The sequence below is a fragment of the Numida meleagris genome, chromosome 2, assembly GCF_002078875.1.
Source record: "Numida meleagris isolate 19003 breed g44 Domestic line chromosome 2, NumMel1.0, whole genome shotgun sequence".
Lineage (NCBI taxonomy): Eukaryota > Metazoa > Chordata > Aves > Galliformes > Numididae > Numida > Numida meleagris.
Window position 1 is genome coordinate 108,819,907 of NC_034410.1, and position 7,931 is coordinate 108,827,837.

The window sequence follows — 7,931 nt, forward strand, 5'->3', positions numbered from 1 at the left end:
GATGCAAAGACACAACCTTCATGAATCACAAATATGCTTTTTCACAGCAGTTTCTTTCTGCAAAAAAATTAAAAGACTCCAGGGACAGATAAATGTTTCTTTCAGTCTGTTCAAATCTTACCCACCCCTATGTTTTCTGACCCCTTTCCTGCAGAAGCAGGGCAGATTTCTGCTCACCTTTAGTTACATCTCTTTATAAGTCACCTTTGTCCAGCCAAAAGCAAAATGCAAAAGGAAACAATAAAACTGTACTGCAAACACCCTAATTTCAAAGCCCAGCTCCAGGTTGCTAGGGTTCCCTTACCAAGCCAGGATATGCAGGAAAGAGCCCATCACACTTCTCTCAGAGTCCACACGGGGAACAGGAGCACTGTGTTGATCTACTATACAGGGAGCTGTATGTTTCATCACAAGCATAACTTAACTCTGAGGAAGGCAGAATGTTATTTTTCTAATAGTCACATCCAAAAGATGTGCTGAAAGCTGCCACCTGTGAAACTGAAAGGATCTGTGAACATGTGCAGCGGGGAAGCCTGGCTCCTAGTGGGTCTGTGCCTCCTTTCTGACTGATTGTGATTTCCCAACAAAGGCAAAGGCAGCTCTTACTGGTTCTCTCAACTTACCTGTTTGCTTTGGGGGTAATCGGGATAACAAGAATAGAACCCATGGATCAGCCTTGGAGATAAGATAAAATATTTGTTCTTGAACTGAATAATAATCAGCATTTATTACAAAAAGTAGGGAGTTATAATATTTTAAAGTATCCAATTTCTTGCACTGCAGTACTTAATTTTGAAATAAAAAACATACTCTTCTCATTCGATGACCAAACATATTGGTTTAAACACAATATTGGGAATGTCTCTGGGGAAAGGAATATCCTTTCAGGGACTCCTTACCAATCCTGGAGTTGAGAATCACAAATAAGCTCTGACACCCACACTCTTTGTAGCTTCTGGTACTTGGAACTTGTATTCAAATTCACACAAATGGTGCTAAATAAGAGCAGAAAGGAATGTTTCTGCATTTTCATCCAGATCATCTGGATGGTTTGGCATGGAATAGCAGGCTGGTTCTCTGTCAAAGACTGATAAATGGAGTCACAGCCTTAAATGACAAGGACATTTCTTCAAACTAGAATTTATTTCTGCTCACTGAAATATCTGATTCTGAAGGATGATTGCTGTTCTTATGGCAGACCAGCCTTCCTTGCTGCACTCCCCATTGTGTTGGTGCAGGCCCTGTGCAGATGAATGCATGCACTTCACTTAAGTAACAGAACAGCATCTGCTTGGGTGATTTACCTGATCAAGAGTGCTCAGACTGCAAAATTGTTTCAGTCTCATAAAAATCTGTGCTCCCTTGAGTATCAGACTGGTAAGCAGGCACCCTTTAAACAGAAAGAAAAGCCAAACTACACTGGATTTTTAGCAGCCTTTTCAAATCATTAGTAGAAAATAACATAAAGGTGTAAGGGATCAGAGAAGAAAGTACAGGCTGTTGCAGGCAGGACAATTTGGGGGACACTTTGTCTTCTCAGTGTTTGGGCAGGTTTGAAATGAACTGCCGAAAGGAGACTGGGAGGGATGTTTTGTCTGCCCAGGAGGAGGCGGTGGTCTTCAGAAACAGCGGTGTCACGGAGAAACTGCCACCAATCCAATCTCTTCATGAGTTACTTTGAACAGCAATGCATAAAGGGGAGATATAAAACTGGGTTTGTCCCAGTTTCTACCCACCTGGACTTCTGTTCTCCCTCTCGTAAAACAGTTCTAGCATTCACAGTAAAGTGTATTGTGTTTTTGATCGTGATTACGGGGAAAGGTGGCAGACAGCTGGGGGGTGGCCAGGGGAACAGGACTGGCCTGCAGGAAGGAGTGCCTGTCTCTCTCAGCATCAGATGGGAGAAATGTGGCTTCATGGGAAAAATCACATACATTCCCCAAAAGCTCAGAACACGTCCTCTGTGTCCATAACGGTATTTATGGCATGAAAGAACACCTGGGAACCGACACCATTTGTGAGGCTGCTCCTAAGCCTAAAGCAAGCATGACATTTAGGCAGTAATTTGTGCTATCTGAAGTCACAGTTCGTGTAATCTAGGCATGTATGCCTATGTGGGTATAGGGCATTTCTGAGAAAGATTAGTAAGAGATTCTTCAAGGAAGCCACAGGGCTTTCTTCTTGATTCCATAGGAATATCTATGCGATAGGGATAATCTGGCCTCTCCAAATTGGTCCTTGTTATCTGCCATTGAAAATTTAGTATGCTGAAGTAAATACCATCTAAAGCATTCCCATTTCCCAAATACAATCATGGCTGCTCCTCACCATCCTTCCTATCAGATCTGCTCCCCTTCTTCAAATCATCATTCAAAGATCTTTTTCAATACTGTAGAATCATAGAATCATAGAATCCTTAGAGTTGGAAGGGACCTTTAAAGCTCATCTCATTCAACTCTCCTGCAATGAACAGGGATGTGCCCACCTACATCGTGCTGGAGTAACACTGCTAGTCACCACCTCAAACTAGTCTGCAATGAAGCAAATGCAGGATTTGCTCTTTGTGCCAGCATCTATCAGCCAAGAACATTCTAGTTTGTGATGTTATTCCTTTTAACCCCGTACTCTTTAGCAGTCTCTTATTGCCCTCTTTTTTTTCCTTTTGTTCTTCTTTTTCAAAGGAATTATGGTGTATTTTAGCCATTATGACTTTTCATGTTCTCCCCTACATCCTGCAAGTAAATGTTATTTTCTCCTATTGGTCTTTTCATAGGTCTACATGATTCTCCAAATCCCTCCAGATTTTCTAAGGCCCAAAATTTGATTACAAGTCAGTAGCACAAGTCCCAGTGTCTTCCTCAGGACTGTTGTGAAGGCACAATATTACTCTGCAGCCACTTTGTGCAACCAGGTTTCCAAAAGCACTTTGAAGTACTCTGAAAAACCAAGATGTTTGGGAGCATTAGTTCCAAATTAATCTATCAGTCTTCCTTTCTGAATCTGTTCTGGAATATAATTGCAAAGTACTTTTGTAGTTTTCCAGACCTTAAAGTTGCAGTCATGTCACTTTTGGATTCTTCCATAATTTAACTATATTTAGTATTTATCAATAGGAAGGAGTAGGAAGGAGTCTGCATAACAATTAACTTACATATGACACAGAATATTGGGAACATTTCTGAAGGTCACGGCTGGATATGAATCTCTTGAGTGATGTTGATACTTATTTTTGTTCCTTTGCTAATCATGAAGGTAGGAAAATATTTTGTGTTCCCAGATCTAGTTTGGCTGCTTTGCATTACGGGCAGAGAAGACGACCCCTAATAGGAATAGCGCTTTGGCACATAACCTTATTAATTCTCAACTGGTGAGGTTCCCCATTCAAATCGTAGGTGCACAGTGACACCTTCTGGAAGTTTGATATGAACGTTACTTGAGCAGCTGCCATCATCTGAAAACTTCACAGATTTCATATGTAGAAGCTGATGTTTTGCCGGATCTTTGGCACACATTCCCTAATGTCATTGGGACATATAGTAGCAGAACTTCGTCCTGATGGGAGAGTTTTGCTCGAAAGTCAGCTCCAGAATGTAGGGTTTAATGATTACAAATAATTCAAATGTTTATGCAAAGGAAAAAAAAATAGGATAGAATTAGAGATGTATGTTAAGCTCATGATTTAAAAAAATGCAGTTAACGTGACATTGTTAACTATTTATTCACACGGATAAGGGAAGAGTGTCAGACAAAATACAGTGGGACATCAGTTGGCCTAACACAGCAAATTAAATGAATGGCATAGTTTCTTAATGCAGCCTTTCAGCAGAAATTTCATTTTTGTACATGTCATATTGCAATTTCTAATTAGATGCTCTTTGCCCAAGCTGCCGGCTCCCTGAGTAGTCTGCCTGTCAATCTGCCAGCAACTCTGAGTCAACAAGGGTTTTCAGCACATGGGCTGTGCCCCAGACCTCAGTAGGAGGGCTCACACACCCTACCCTATGGTGCTTGCAAGCATCAGCTGGATGGGAGCCAGAACAGGAGCAGAGCCATCCCTGGGCTAACTGATGCTCTAAAACCCAGCTCTCAGTCCTATTACTGGAAAGCCACTCCTTATTTCTAATATTCAATTCTGGCTCAAAGATTTTTTTTTCTCCTGAAGCTGCCTCAACCTTAGAAATAACAAAAATGTGATATGTAGGAGTGGAAAAGGAGCAGGGTTGTGAGTGGAGACAGCAGAGGCTGATTTCCAGACTTCCTGAGACTTCAGAGTAGGCGCTGACTGATAGAAATACTCAGAGATCCACGGAACTCAACAGATCTGTGATTCACACCAGCTGTGGATTGACTCTTTAGTTTCCAAAGAGTGTCTCTGATGTATCTGGAGAAATGTTTTTCACCACTATCTAAAATAAAACAGTCACTATGGATTCAGATGTAAACTGCATACAGAGACACGTCTTCAAGCAATGAGCTGCAATTTTGGCAGAAGAGTATGTAAAAATAATCCTTATGTAACAGAAAGAAATAGAGCCTGATAGTTTTGGCAGAACATACACCAAAGCTCAGCCAACCTTGGGACAGTACATCGCCCTGGAAAACTACCTTATGGAGCCGTAATAATTAGCAAAGTTCTCAGCAGTGCCATTGATAGCAAACAATTCTGGCTGCACTGAGATCTAAGCAAGTGTAACAATTACAGTAACTTTTCAAGAATGAGTTAACAGTGTTAACAGTCACCTAACAACGCAATCACAAGTTTTAGTACAGCACCAGCATAAGTCTGTAAAACTCTATGCTTTACGTATCTCCTACTGAACAGTTACACTTCAGCAGTGTAAATGAAATAACCACAGGAGGAACTTCTTCCCGGTGTGAATTTCACAACACAGAATAAATTTGGCTGAAAAATGAATGCATTTCCATTAATGTTTGTGAAAAAATCAAGCACTAACATGCAGGCCCTGCACGTAGGATAAGTTTTCTCTATGGACTGCTCCATGCAGCTGTAGAGCTTGTTTTACAAGTTGGAAGACTGTGGTTTATTCTGCCTCCCATCAGCCTTGATCCTAAGTCTTCTGTTTGAAATCAGCTACTAATGGGTCCATTAAGGAAAGTTGCTTTCACCTGTAAGTAACTAATGTTGAAAGAACACTAATAGCTAGAAGTTCAAGAAAGCTGTTTCCCAGAATGTCATTTGCAACAAGCTCACTGCAAGTGAACTACGGTTACTTCAAATGCATCTTTTAAGATTATAAATATGTATTTACATTTTAAGTTTTCATTAATGAATAAAATATATCAAATATTAGAATATTGCTGATATTAACAAACAAACAAAAATAATCAAACAAAAAAACCTAAGAAGTTCAAGTAAAGTCATTTTACTTCTGAGAATATCCCCTCTCCCAACAAAGCCTCAAAGTAATTTGTGGCAAAGGCACTTTCACGTCAATGAAAACAGGCAAACATGGCTCCTTACCTCTGTTTGAATTGCTCCCTAATGTACTATGAATCAGCTCCATTCAACAGTCTGGAAAATCTCTGCTTAACAATCTAAGTGAGCAGGAAACAGCAAAATAGATTGGTATGTATAAAGCAAGCAGGCTACCTGTTCCTCCACATGAAAATGTGCAAAAGCTCTCTTTGGGCAAGGAGTGGGTGTTGAGGTGTGAGGCCCACAGTCTGTCCTAGAACCTTAAAGCAAGGCAAGGCAATAAATAAAACCTTTTGGCATTATGTCATTATATGGCATTAAGTCTGATTGACAGAATGCTGAAATATAATAATGTTATTAAAAGACGGATGCACATTCTATATTGCCTTTATTATAACATGATCTTTACATTTTCAACGATAACAAGTTTTTAAAAAGTTACTGTTCAGGTTTGTGATAATAATTACAGGCTCCTTCATTTCCACAAATGTTCATGAGAGTCTAATAAATATGTATTTATGTATAATGCCTTATATAGTAATAGATGATATCAGTATTGAAATTGAGTTGTGATTTAATATTTACCTTGTGTGTTACAAAGAGGTGCTACTATGTGGGATTAGGATAATTTTATTAAATACACAGTTCATGTGTAAACGGCCAATTTTCCATGACATATTTCCCAGAACAAAACCAAGACCTGGACCCAGGACTAACAAATAGGTTGACAACATGTACACATTTTGCTTTCTCTCTGTTCTAGTGAAGTTGAATTAATATGCAGAAGTGAGGCAGCAGTGGGGACTGGGACTGCAGTCACAGCAGTGCACATGCAGCTCAAGCTTCTCCGATGTCTGAGGGAACTTTCTTCATACAAGCACATCATTTTAGGCAGAGACTGAATCTATATGTATCTCAACTTCTGAAGTTGAGACTATGTGCTATCGCTTCATGTTGAAGAAACTGGCCATCTTTAAATAGATGCTGTTGATCATGACCACCTAAGAGAAACAGAGCAAGCCCTTACCTCCCAAAGGAGGGCTTCCATTGTGCCCTTGTTGAAACACACCTGCTGATGCTTAGCAAGCCACCTGAGCCCATGGTCTAGAGAGGGCTTAGGGGACTCACTCCAGCTCACTGCCCTGAGCCCATCCCTGTAGAACGGCTCAGGGCTGGAGGCAGAGGCCACTGGTATTAGCAAGTGTCTTGCTGTTGATCTCAGGACACAAGAACTACCCTGGCACACTCACTGAGTCTTTCTTCCCTTTTCTCTGCCAAGGAGTGAGGCAGGGCCATGTAATACTAATTGTCAAGCCTGTGATATCTCCATACGTCCTGACCAGGCCCTGACAACTGTAATTCAATACAGAAATGTATTTAACATCCCAGTCACGTGCTTTGTGCCACAACAAAAAGGGCAGAGATTTCCAGTAGGGCTTCTCGCCACCAGGCAGTAGAAATGTTCTTTTTGTTGTCTTCTCTCTCCTGGGAACATTGTTCGGCTTCCTAGTTTGCCCCTCTGAGCAAACCTAAGAGAGCTCCCTGTGCTGCCAAGCAACAGCAGGCTCCGTGTGTGCCAGAATGGCAGCTTCCCTGCAGCCTCAACTCAGGCAAGCCCCTTCTCCTCGCACCAACAGCGTTGTGACAATGGTGTAGGCCTTGGGGGAGAGCACACCACCGCAGGGAAGGCTGTCTTCACACTAGGCAGGCCTCACTTCCTCTCCATCTCTTTGACGCCAAGACAATGGCTGTGGGCCAGAAAAAGGGAAGGTAGAAAGGCTGCAAATAAAATGAGCCCAGAATTCGAGAAGAGAAATTGCAGCTAGAGAAAAGGGAGGCAGAATCTGAATGGCGTGAGTAATTTCTGCATCTTCCGATTCTCCGATTCTGGGCTCATACTGTAGCAGGGTGCCTTCCTCCCCTCAGGGACCATGCGACTCGGCTGGGAAAGGGGAAAATCGCGTTGATTTGCTGCTGGGAAACAAGAGCGGCTTTGCTGAGCAGCCGGGCCAGTCCCGAGCGGGAGCCGGGCGGGTTCAGCACCCTGGACAGGGTCCTGCCGCGGTGACTCCTGCTTTAACGGTTCTGTTGTGCTTATTTTATTGCTTTATTTTCTTCTGTTACGCGGGTCACAGAATCATACAACATCCTGAGCTGGAAGGGACCCCCAATGCTGTTTATTTTATCATGTCTTTTCTCTCTCTTTCTCTCTCTCTCTCCCCCTCCCGCTCTCACCCCGCCACCCCGCAGCCCCCGCGGCCCGCCGGGCCCCTTTCCCCGCTCTCAGCGCTGCTCTCCAGCCCCTTCCTCCGCCCGCAGCTCCCCTCCCACCGGCCCCGCCCGCGCTTCGTCTGCGCGCCCCGTCGGGACGCCCCGGGGCCCCGCCTCGGCCCCCTGGTTCTGGCGGCTCTGCCGGCCCCCGGCGGCACGGCTCCCTGCTGCCCGCTCGCCGCCCTCCTGCGTTGCCGCTGGGCTCTGCCTCCCCCGGCAGCCC